Below are 12,703 nucleotides of genomic sequence, written 5' to 3'. Positions count from 1 at the left end.
TCCCTCTTAATAAAAGGCCACAACCAAATCTATTTTGTGCACGTATATGCCTATATCCAAACCCCGAAAGAACAAAAGTAACTGGGATATTTTAATAAACTGGGAGACCCAGCAACTCTCTTTATAAAGAGAGATTTAAAGAAAGCCAAGGGCTTCAGAGCTAGTGTTGCAGAGGACAGGGCATCTGTGGCTACCAAACTCTGCCCCCTCACCAGGCTCTTTCCATTTTAGCATCCAGTCCTCCACCTTTGGCTATAGTGCTGGTCAAATTGGTTGCAAACATTTTCCATCCATCAGCACACTGGCCTCGTGGATAGTGGTTTCCCTGCTCCCCTCTGTCTACTCAGTACTGCAGGGTTATCCAGCATGGTGATCTCCAGAGAGTGTTGGGTTCCAACTCCTATCAGCCCAGCTAAGAGTCAGGGCTGATGTGAGTTACAGTCTAATTACCTGGAAAGAACCAGATGGGACAAGCAGAAAGCAGCTTGGACCCTTCTTTCTGGGTCCAAGAAAACAGGGTCCAAGCTGCTTTCAAGGTATGGGACAAGTGGAAGTATGGATGAACCCTAGGTTAAATGAGCCACATTTGAAAGGAGGAGATGGGAAATTGAACAAGGAACAACGTGTTTAGGTGAACATCCTTTGACATCTTTGGGGATGACTGCAAGGGTGGCCTTCATTTGTAATGTGCTGTTGATTTCTTTTTGGTGCTCATTTGCTTCTATGTTTCATATAATGAAATGCAAACAACTGCCAATGTATTTAAAACAAATTTGCCTAACCAGATTTTAGTCTCTTGAATCCTGTTTGGTCACCACCCTTTTGTCCAGTAGGGCAATTTAAGAACTTCATTTTCAAGGTGAAAGTGGTGCTTCCTGCCCAGTCCACATACAAAAAGCTAAGTGCATTGCAGCAGTTTGGACTAGGTGACCCTTTGAGTCCCTTTCAACTCTACAGTTCTAGGATTCTATGGGTTGCAACTGAATAGTACTTCATTGCTGGCAATGGAACAGCCTCCTCTACCACTGAGTGCAGGGTATGCTACATCTTCTATTACCTGCCTTTGCCTCTTACCCTCCCCAGAGCATCTGCTGCCGAGGAAGCTGCTTCATTCTGCTTCACTGTAGAACTCGCTCTGTCGAACTGCAGCAATACAGATGTAGTAGCTCTGCCCCTCCAGTAATGCAACAAGAAGCCATTGGATGACAAACTGGGGCTTTCGCAACATATTTGATTACCAAAATATCATCCTGCTTTCTACACAAGGGAAGCAAATAATTTACTTCTAATGTAATTCTAGTTATTTATATTCATTAAAGCGGTATTAATGGACTTGAAAGCCTTGCAACCATGAAAATAGACTTCCACACCATAATCAACTAAGGTTAAGTGACTTTCCCCCAAATGAGGAAAAAGGAGCATATCTATCTGGCTCAGAAAATTATTAAGCCATCTTTAACCATCCAGGCTGCAGATCTTCCAATAAAGGAGTAATTTTGATATTCATTATTATGTTGGCCATTGGCCTCAACACCTGAAATGGGAAATGGACTGTAGCTTCTGCATTCATTGTGGAAATACAGTTAGAAAAGAGAAAGGGACTGCCAGAGCTCTTTTGAATTGCCCCCAAATCCCACTTATTTACCACTCATTAAGGATTACAATTTGCATCAGACTAGTCCCTACATACCACCTGCTATTTTAAATTTGATTACATTTAATTACGCAATCTGTTATGGCAAGGGTCTCTCAAGGTGGTTTACAAAATAGCATAAAATCAGGGAACACCTTCAATCACATAGCAAAGTACATGATATTTTGTTTCCTTACACACTTTAACTCTCATAAAACATTGTGACATATCTAATAACAGAACTTTACTTGTTCTACTTCCAAGTGCATCTTATACATCACTGTTTAGTCAACGAAGAAAGTAGGTAGTGATACATACTTTCTTTCAAATGTGCTTTTTTTCACCCTCTTCCTTCTGACCCCCAATGTTCTCTCCTTTCTCTCATGTATTCTAAGGTTTCCCTTCTGGCTGAATTGTTTCGACACTCAGAGCACCTGTACAGTTTCTCTCCTGTGTGAATCATAGAATAATACAATTGTAGAATAGGAAAAGACCCCTATCATATCGCCTCTTGGTCTCCTCTTTTCCAGGTTAAACATAGCCAACTCATTCAAACATTCCTCCTAAGACTTGGTTTCCCACCCTTTTATCATCTTGGTCAATTTCCTTGGCCAGGGTTGCCAACTCAAATAAAATATTGGGTGGCAGGTAAGCCCACCCCCCATTTTAATAGCAATGCACATCAATTTTGGTGAGGCCCATCTCCCCCAAATATTTATTTTTTGGGAAGGCAAAGGGACCTTGGCCCCTACATCCTCTACACATATTCCAACTTATCAGTATCATTCTTAAATTGTGACAGCCAGCACTGGACATAGTATTCCAGGTGTGGTCTGATCAAGGCGGAATACAGCAGTACTATCACTTCCCTTGATCTGGACACTATGCTTCTATTGATGCAGCTTTGAATAGCATTAGCTTTTTTGCTGCTGCATCACATTGTTGACTCATGTCAAGCTTGTTATGACCCATAAATCCTTTTCAAATGTACAACTGGCAAGACAGGTGTAGCCCATCTTATATTAATGCAGCAAATGGATCCAGAGACAAGAAAAGCTGCCTTGGTTTTTAAAAAAGTTTTAACCAGGAGTGGGGAACCTATTTCAGCTCAAGGGCCACAGATCACCACGGGGAACATTTCATGGGGCATCTGCTAGTAGTGGAGCCAAAAGGAAAAGTGGGCAGAGCAATGGGTGTGACTCTCATCCATGTACAGTAGGCTACACACCAGCCACTCAAAAGTAAGAAGCTTTGACTCTCACACATGCAGTCAAAATAGCATTTTCATCTGCTGAATCAATAGTTTGGGCCCGCTAGCCTTATGAGGCCCTGAGGCAATTTCCCCCCTAACAGAAGGGTTTGGGTAAGCATGCAGAATGGATAATGTTATACCAGAATTTCATTTAGCCGCACGGAATATTTCACAAACCTTATTGCTTCCCAAATTTGTGTGCATAAAATGAAATTAAATCTGCAAACCCTTAAGTGCCATTTCTCTTGCCTACTGTATTGCATATAACATAGCATCCTGTGGCGACGTCTGGTTTTTTGTGGCTAAAAATGCCTAATAATTAGATTCCAACATTCAAGTGTTGATTCTCCTAAGCTCATATCAGTAAAGAGCACTTGTATTTTGAACCTTTCATCTTAATGGTTTTGATGTTAGCAGGAAAGATAAATAAATATGATTTCACTAGGCACTTATTTCCTTGGCACCATTAGATTATTTAGCCCTAACTATTAATTGCTACTGTCCATCAGACAACAGGAATCCTTGAGGGCACATTAAATCTTCCCGCTTTGTGTTTGTGTGTGCGTGTGTGGGTTTTACTAGCAGACTGTTCTCAGGGTGTTGTCTGCAAACATATTATAAAATAAATAGATTTTGAGTGAGGAGGGTGATGCAGCTTGCAGAGGAATTAGCAACTTTGAAGGCACTGATAAATCAGATATAACTACACTCGAGGGACGAAATTGATATATGGTCCTCACACACAAAGCATGTCATTGCTACCTAGCAATGCAGCATTGGGGGGGTGGGGTGGGGAGAATTACCTGAACTATAAAATGCATTAGAAATTTGCAGGTTACAATTTCCTTCACAATGTGGGTTGATATATTTTAGAATAATGAAAGCTATAAAGTGAAATAAAAATGTAAGATGGTTCTGCACCTCAGGAGCACACCCAGAACACTGCATGGCTTTGGAACTATGGCTCAATTCAGACACGGTGAGCTTGCCCTTCACAGGGAGTGGGCCTGGGCCTCACCTATGATGTCATTTGTATGCAGCCCGAGCCACACAAATGACATCATAGGTGAGATGGCTGATGCACATTCCTGATACTCATAACCTTCTGCACTAGGGATGGTGAACCTGTGTCCTTCCAGATGTTGTTAGATTTGGATAGCCTTAGCCAGCTTGCTCAATGATTGGGACAAATGGGGGTTGTAGTCTAACAGCACCAGGAGTCCCATCAAGTTCCTATTCCTTTGTTTAAACCTTCCTGGGAATGGGAGGGGTGACACACAACAGGTACCCTATCCAGCTCACACAAACCATTTGTTCATGTACCTTTGTCCCTAAGATTATGGCAAGCTCCAGACATTTTGCTTCCTAATGTCCTCTCACCAAGTCAAGATGCACAGTGCCCACATGCAAACCCCTTATTCCCCCTCTTGTTTTCTATATAGTTACCCAGATGGGTCACTGCAATGGCATATTGGGGGCTGCTGCTTCTGCCTTTCCTTCTTCTGCTTCAGAGACAGGATTGGTTAAAGCCATTCTCTGCCTCAGGCAGAGAAGCAAACGCCATCCCATCTCTGTCCAGAGGCATTGTACCCAAGAAAAGCCATATTACATTGTTACCCAAAGGTAAGAACCCCACAAGCATCTCTCTACCTCCTTGCTCAAAAAAATACAAATATAATACATTAAATAACTCAATAATTTTCTGACCCTTCTTGACACCCTAAATCAGCTGCCTGGGCAGCCATCTAATGATAGGGCCAGCACAGCAATCCAACCCTCGATTGAAGCATATGCAATGTTATTGTTCAGTTCCAAAAGGCCAAGGTTCAGGATTGATACCTGGGGATTAGCCCTGCCATGAGAAAACCAAATGGTTTTCCTGGTATTGAAGCCATTCAAATTGTTGCTGCGGTGGTGGTTGTTACTATTATTGATTTATATCCCACATTTCCTCCATGGAGCTCAAGGTGGTATACCTGGTTCTCCCTTCTCTCCCTTTAATCTTCACAACAACATAGTGGGTAGGTTAGAATGAGAGACTGACTAGTCCAAGAGCTCTCCATGAGCTTCAGGGCTGGGTGAGCATGGACCTTGGTCCCCAAGTCCATAGCCCAAAACTCTACATATTGCTGTGGCATCTAAAATAGGTGTAGAATGAAGGAGATGACAGTTGAGCCACTGAGCTGCTGTTTATTGAGAGTTACTAACAACAAGAAAAACAACACCTTAAAAAAACCACCTGTTGTGCTGTTATGAGACCCTTCTTTCACTAGGAAAAAAAACTGTCTATGGTATTTAATGGTGCTAATGTAACCGGTGACCCTTTTTATTTGCTATTGTGACAGCATCATTAAATCAGATGATGAGGCTTCTCTTCAGGAAGTGAAAACTGCTTTTATAAAGTCTCTGTTGACTTTGTTTCTCATGGTTTCAAACCCAGCTAGCGCCACATTACTTTGACATTTCTGGTGGCTTTTTTTAAAAAAGGTTGATTTTTTAAAAATGTGCCAATTGCCTGCTATGGTCTTTATTTCACATACACTTGAATGTATATACACTATATTGTGGGGTTTCTTTTGTTTTATATACATACACTCAATTTGTCGCCGAAAGAAGCAATTTTATTTTCAACTGGAAGAATGAAAATCCTGTGTGAATTTAATTCACAGCAGCCATAACAGTCAGGGAGTGCTAAAACAAGCTTGCTGTTTGCTAAGTAAATTTGGATCTATGGTAATTTCTCCCCACCCCACACTTCCATTTGATCTTTTAACAAACACATTTTTTAAAAAAACAAACAAACAAACCTTATTTAATGATGTATTTATTTAAGGATAACCTAACTGACCCCCCCAAAAAAACCCCCACAACAACAACCAAACTATAGACCACCAAATTTGTTCCCTATTGGCCTTTAAGCATCATCCCAAAGTGACACTCTGATGTGTAAAGATCTTTCCTATTCTAATTGATTCATCAGGGTTCTGGAAGCTTCTCTGTGTGATACAAGCCAGTGCAAGCTGGAAGTTTCTAGCTGACATGCAAGCTTCTATTCTGCCTAGGAACAGGCAGAAGGTTCCTGATGTTTGGGTTATTCCTTCAGAGAAGCTGAACAGCTGGTTTAAACTGGTACTGTTATCGCTTTCACTCAGGGTCATGCTGACTATAATAACAGGCCAGAAGGAGCCTGGGTTTCACCTTTCTTTCATTTCCTTTTGGTGTGGTGTTCTGTACATAGTATGCTTAGAGTTAGATTTACAATAAGACTAAAACCTTAAGTTACAATGTGCTCATTCCTGCCAACCTAGCAGTTCGAAAGCACGTAATCCCCCCCCCAAGTTCAAGTAGATAAATAGGTACCGCTCCAGCGGGAAGGTAAACGGCGTTTCCATGCGCTGCTCTTGTTTCGGTGTTCTGTTGCGCCAGAAGCGGCTTAGTCATGCTGGCCACGTGACCCGGAAAAACTGTCTGCGGACAAACACCGGCTCCCTCGGCCTGTAAAGCAAGATGAGCGCCGCAACCCCTGAGTCGTCCACGACTGGACTTAACGGTCAGGGGTCCTTTACCTTGACCTTTTTAAGTTTAAGTTAAGTCTGTTGCAACTGGATTACTTATGGACAGCACCAATCCTGAATATGTTGGATTTATGACCATTATGCCCATTTACCTTCAGTAGCAGTAGTAACTCTGCTGGATGAAATACAATTGCCCTTGCTCTATTTTTGGGAATCCTGCAAAATGTTTCAGTTTTTTACTCTGCTAATTATATGTTGGAGTGCTTCTTTGGATCAATATGAGTAAAATTCATGTCACTTTTACTGCTCTAAATTAGCATCATGCCAGTCTTCCATTCAAACACTTTCCCATTTTACATGGTAGAATCTGTGTATATTGGACATCTTCAGCAGATCATAGCTAAATTCTCTGATGGAGCAACCCAAATCCCTGATCAGCTTCTTGGATGAAGCAAGAGGTCTTTGACCTCCACTGGTAGGGGAGCAAGCTCTACCATCAAACACTGAGGACATCCTACTGGTGAGGAATGTCCCATTGCACCTCTCCAAGTGGCAGAAAGGTGGAAGCTACCTCCAGTGGCATCCTTGCCAGTAACAAATGGGCAGAAACCCATGAAACAGGGCATTTCAGGAGAGAGGGGTGGGCGGGTCAGCACAGGTTCTTTTGGATCCTGTGTGAGCTTTGCTGCCATCACATGACATAGCAGAAGGGCATTCCCCCCTCCCCCCGCTACCCCACCTTCTAGAGTGGCTTCCATGAGTGCTGGCCAGGGGTTTGGACTGAGCCCTAAATTTCCACAGGCATTGTCGCAAAATACAGTTTCCCACCCACGTTATCACAATTGTTGAGCACAAAGTTATAAGGCAACACTATTCTGTGCTTTTTATCTTATTTTATGAAAATATTAGTAATGTACTAGGTGGCAATTTACTGTTGGACCAGATTGCTGTTAAATGCTGCAGTGTATTTATTTAGCTGTAATGACAGTGTTGGGCATGAAAACTGCAAGTGGGAGGGAATCAAATATTGTCATTTTGTAGGAGGAGCATTGAAGAGTACAAAGCCAATTCTGCTTCCTGTACTGTCACCCCAATTCACATCTCTCTGCGCATTTGGCATACACATACGTCTCGTGCGCATTGTGTGATCTTTTCCTTCAATGAAAATAGCTGAAAGGTGGCACAATAAAAGCAAATGCAGGTGATTTTTTTCCAGGAGGGGGGATTCTTAGCTGTACATTGAAGCTCTTTTACCTGGAACTGATTATTATTATTATTATTATTATTATTATTATTATTATTATTATTGGAGTGAGTAGTTGTCCTTAAAAGACTGCACTGAAGATTCAGTGGTATTTAGTGACAAAATGCATTTCTATGAAAACTGAAGGGGGGAGATTTATGAAACAGGAATTTCATTGATGGTTTAGCTTTCATCCATTTTGTTAGGATCCTCTGCTATACATGAATTCAGGGTGGATTACAATGCAGAAGCAGTCACAAGGTGCCTTCTTTGAAGTATAGATCCAGGTTTTAATTGTAAGCTAATTTGTAATTTGAATTTTTACAAAGGAAAGCAGAATACAGTGGTACCTCAGGTTAAGAATTTAATTCATTCTGGAGGTCTGTTCTTAACCTGAAACTGTTCTGAAGCACCACTTTAGCTAATGGGGCCTGCCACTGCTGCTGCACTGCCGGAGCACGATTTCTGTTCTCATCCTGAAGCAAAGTTCTTAACCCGAGGTAATATTTCTGGGCTAGCGGAGTCTGTAACCTGAAGCGTATGTAACCTGAAGCATATGTAACCCGAGGTACCACTGTACACTAAAAAATAAAGAGCCACTGAATGATTCTCTATCTACATCACTGATTCTTGCACAGTTGTATTTAAAATGTCCTCCCTCTCTATTTGTCTAGATATGCCATTGCCATAATGAAATTATTTTTGTTATTATTAATGTTTTTACCTTGCTGTTCTGATCTTTACACATCATTCTGCAAATCAAAATCACGACAAAACATCAAAAACTAAGATACAGCAAAATACAATTAAATGGAAGCTAGGATTATATTGGTCAGCTAAACATTTCATTTACAATGAGCTGTTGTTGTTTTTTTAATAAAAGCAAAAATGGGTGCTATTATTAGGACTAAACTTAAATGGAAGGGAGAAAGCATACAGCCAAGATTAAGGCTGCAGTCTCGAACAGAGGTACCGTACTTGGGACATCAGCCCCACTGAATTCAGAAGGACTTACCATATTTTTTGCCCTATAGGACGCACTTTTTCCCCTCCAAAAATGAAGGGGAAATGTGTGTGCGTCTCATGGGGTGAATGCAGGCTTTCGCTGAAGCTTGGAGAGTGAGTGGGGTCTGGTAAATGTCTATGGTGTTTCCAGGTAAACCCCTATAAGAACTGTACTGTTAATCTTCCTTGCATATTTGGTCTATGGGGAAATGAATAGATGTTACATAACAACAGTACTTCATGCATGGCCCCCTGTATCTTTGTTGATGGTTGGAAGTTGGAGAGCCCTTCAGGCATAAGAAGGAAATAGAAATGTTAATTGAACGAAACTTTCCCCTGCTGACCTTTATCTTTACTTAATGTTTCAGCATCACGATGCAAAGAACTAAAGATGCCTATCTACCTTCCAGTGCTGATCTTTGAAATGTAAGGACCATTCAGATTTATTTTTATATTTGAAATGTGTAGAGTTCAATGTACTTCCACTTGACTTGACTGAAGTCATTATTCTTATCAGTTATGTTGGTTCCATGAAAACTATTTCTGAGCTGCTCAGAGAACTTTTGTTTTTTGTTTTGTTTTTTTGCTAATGGGTGAAATGCTGTGAATAAGTAAAGAGATAGAGAAAAGCCCCACAAGGAGAGGTTTTGCTTCCATAGTGAAGATTAATTCAGCCATTCCATATATATTTTATTATGTATTGTTGAGAGAGCATAACTGAACTTCATTTTGTTTAGCCCTAATGACTTGCAGGCCCTCAAGCGACTAGGCCTGAATAATGCAAGGCTGAAACACCACGCTTTCAACAGCACAATGGCTTTTATTCGAGCTACTACGCAGCTAAAACATGGATGACTGAGACAGTCAGACAATGAGAGACTGAGAGTGGGGAATACCCAGAGATGTGAGGCTACATATAACCATACATTTAAACAGTGTTTTGTTTTGTTTTGTGGGGTGCGACGCAGAGGTACGCATACCCCTAAACATTTTGTGAACCTAATGGGAGAAGAAACTAAAATAATTAATTTTTTTAGTTTATTCTCTAGCACAGTGAATCATCAGTTCCATTGCTACCCCCAATGGTGGCCCTTTGTCCATTTGCCGTATTTATTTTTCCTGATTTGAACAATGAAATGGTGATGTTCTTAAGTGAAAATGAGAGTACCCCTAAACTTTTTTAAAGAAAATAAAAGCACTGCATTTAAAGCACATATAAAGCACCTTCCCAAAGAATCCTGGGAACAGGTAGATTGGCATGGGTGCTAGAAATTATAGCCCTGTGAGGGGTAAACTACAGTTTGCAGGATTATTAGGGGGATACTTTAAATATATGGTGTTTATGCAGCCTAAGATAGGACAGGAAAGTGACTTATTAAACATTAAGCATGCACATATATTTCATCACTAAAGTCCTCTTCAAGCTTTATTTAAAGTGAATTAGCACATGAGGAGGAATTGGGCCTGAATACAATAGCTCTGCCCCCTCAGTCATTATTTACTGCTTCCACCTCATGGAAGCCAACTGTCTGTAATGGGAATATGTATCTGCATGTCAGGATTCAGCCTGAACTGGGCACTGGACCTGAGAATCTCCACATCACTAGTGACCCTGAGGAGCTATTGGATCTGGACATTCATGCCCCAGGACTGGAAATTCCCAACCAGCTGCCTGGGTCCCTGGTTAGCTCTCATGACTGCCACCCAACCTTCCCCTCAGGCCACAGGAGCAATTTTAGGTATCAATGCTTCATGTAAAAAATAATGGCAGATTCTCAATAACGCTTATTTCTTTGTACGTGTGGTTGGGATTTCTTTGTTTTTGTTTCGAAAGCGTAACAAGCCTCTGCCCCTCCCCTCCCCCTAAATAAGTGTTCTATAATGAGCCATTACCCTAATTTCTGGATTATTATATTTGTAGAGACATGGTAAAGTGTGCTTGTGTGGCGAGAAATAAAGCTTAGGTTAAAAGACTGAAGAGCATGAAAGACACACTCAGGTGCCAAAGTGGAAATTGACTACCTTTTAAGCTATTGAACAAAGCTGTAAAAAGATCCTAGATACCATTTCTGTACCTTGAAAAGTTGAAGTGCTCTATTTAGATAGAAATATATAGCCCAATAACATGTTTTCTGACCTGTAGCTTGAAAGAAAGCAACAGTAAAATGAATTTCATGCCAGCAGACACTTTTTAAAAACTAGACTTAGCTTCAGTCACATTAGCTTAGATAATGGGAAAAAATTTTCTTCATTGAAATGCTCTCTGTAGCTTAAGAAGAACTCACTGAGGCAGCCTGCCATCTAGCTTTTTCACAGCAAAACAGACTTTCAGACTGCAGATGAGAGAGTCAGGAGCAGAGACAATTTTAACTTAGCCATCCCTAATTTATCTCAAGCCTTTTTCTATTTATTTTCACTGCTGTATGCACACTGGAACACCAGGCTGCCGTCCTCTGGGAAACAGAACGCAACCAGGAATCTTGGAGAGGTGTCACAGCCTGAGAAATATTCAAATTGCACTGATTTTCTCCTGGAGTACTGAGCAGAAGGAATGAAACTCTCCATCAAGTCCCTGCTTTGCAGGCAATAGATCAGAGGATATTGTCAGTTTTCTTGATGGATTATTGTTATTGGGCAGGTTCTTCCTGAAGGTAGGTCGTTACTCTTTCCATTCATTAACTATGCTGTTTATCAGAAAATGATCTAATGGGCTGGCAATCCAAATATGTTCAAGCTAATGTTAAGTAAGTAACCTCTATTGATTGAATGATGATGGCACTTTATTGCAGCATGGTTGCAGGTAAAATACTCTGAACTGCTTACTATTGGTCTGTATCTCCTACCGTACCATAAAATGCTCTGTCAGCAAACACACACACACACACACACACATACACACACACCTCTGCAAGCTGTATTAGTATAAGTTCACATTGGCTGCTCTGATAATTTTTCTACAATGAATCATAGCACTGAGACTGACAAAACATTTTGGGGGGAAGCAGATACCCATCTATGACTGTTGATACTGGGGGGTTGAACAAAATGGTAGAATGCTTCCGAGAAGCTCGGAAAAGTTTCGCAAGTGCATGAATTATTTTCAGTGGTTCAGTATGTTCTGAGGTTATTACAAGGCATTTAATAGCAAGACATTTCATCAAATATGATAAACGTGACTGGCGTTTGCCTTCCTAATTTCAGAAGCATGCTGATAAAAGTTTATTATGCAGCCAAGGACATGAATGCATTAAAAATCTACAGGAGTAGTAAAATAATAGTAATAACAAAGTTCTGTGTGACTTAAGAAGACTTTTAAGCATGTGGTGCTTTGGGTAGATCCCCCTTTTTTAAAAAAAAGAAGAGAAATAGGGATCATTTTACTGTGTTGCAGAGAAGTCAGCATTCAAACTGTTTCAAGGTTCTGCTTGCTGGAAATGACAGCAATTGCATTCAGTCTGAGATTGGTGTATCATGAAATTATTCTTGATGTAACATTGCTGGCTTCAGCGTGTGTGTGTCAGCAGTGAGACACATATATTCTAAGGAGATGTAGGAAAGGAACCCGGGAGGGAAACCTGATAGTTGAAATGATGCACAGATGTCCTTTTTCTGTTTTTCAGCATGATATTTCATGCTTACACATCATACTAAAGCTCCTTTTCTTCCAACACATTGCTGGCATGCCTCTTAAAATATATGACTAAATAGGTCATATCTGGAGTTTCTGACACCGCTGGTGGGATGAATCGACTAGCTACAAGTTGACACATGTTAGCTGTGCTGTCTAATTTGTTTATAGAACTGATATTGTCAGTTCATGGGAAAGACATGGCAAATCACGTTTGTCAGGCGTAAGAATAATAACAGAGAAGATGGAAGAGCCAGAAGCATTAAGTGGACATCTTAAATCATCTTCCTTTGGCAAATATTTAACATTTCAGAAGTAATTATGATAAGGAAGATCATGTGCTGAGCTTTGGCATGTCATACTTTTGAAACTTCTTTTACAACTAGAGACTTTAGATGGAGAAGAGACGTGAAGTAGAGATAAAGGG

General features: G+C 40.7%; 1 protein-coding gene across 1 annotated transcript in view; it reads left to right on the top strand.

The window, feature by feature from the left end:
• The first annotated feature begins 9,051 nt into the window (after nucleotides 1-9,051).
• MGAT4C (MGAT4 family member C) overlaps nucleotides 9,052-12,703 on the top strand; it is a 312,936-nt gene continuing 309,284 nt past the window's right edge. Inside the window, exons 1-2 of the mRNA XM_081926596.1 lie at nucleotides 9,052-9,074; nucleotides 11,091-11,299. The gene's annotated coding sequence lies outside the window, so the exon portion shown is untranslated. The remainder of the gene's footprint in view (nucleotides 9,075-11,090; nucleotides 11,300-12,703) is intronic.

This window comes from Podarcis melisellensis, assembly GCF_964234715.1.
Source record: "Podarcis melisellensis genome assembly, chromosome: 10".
Taxonomy (NCBI): domain Eukaryota; kingdom Metazoa; phylum Chordata; class Lepidosauria; order Squamata; family Lacertidae; genus Podarcis; species Podarcis melisellensis.
Note: the sequence above shows the minus strand (reverse complement) of the source record. Positions and strands in the feature narration are given on the sequence as shown.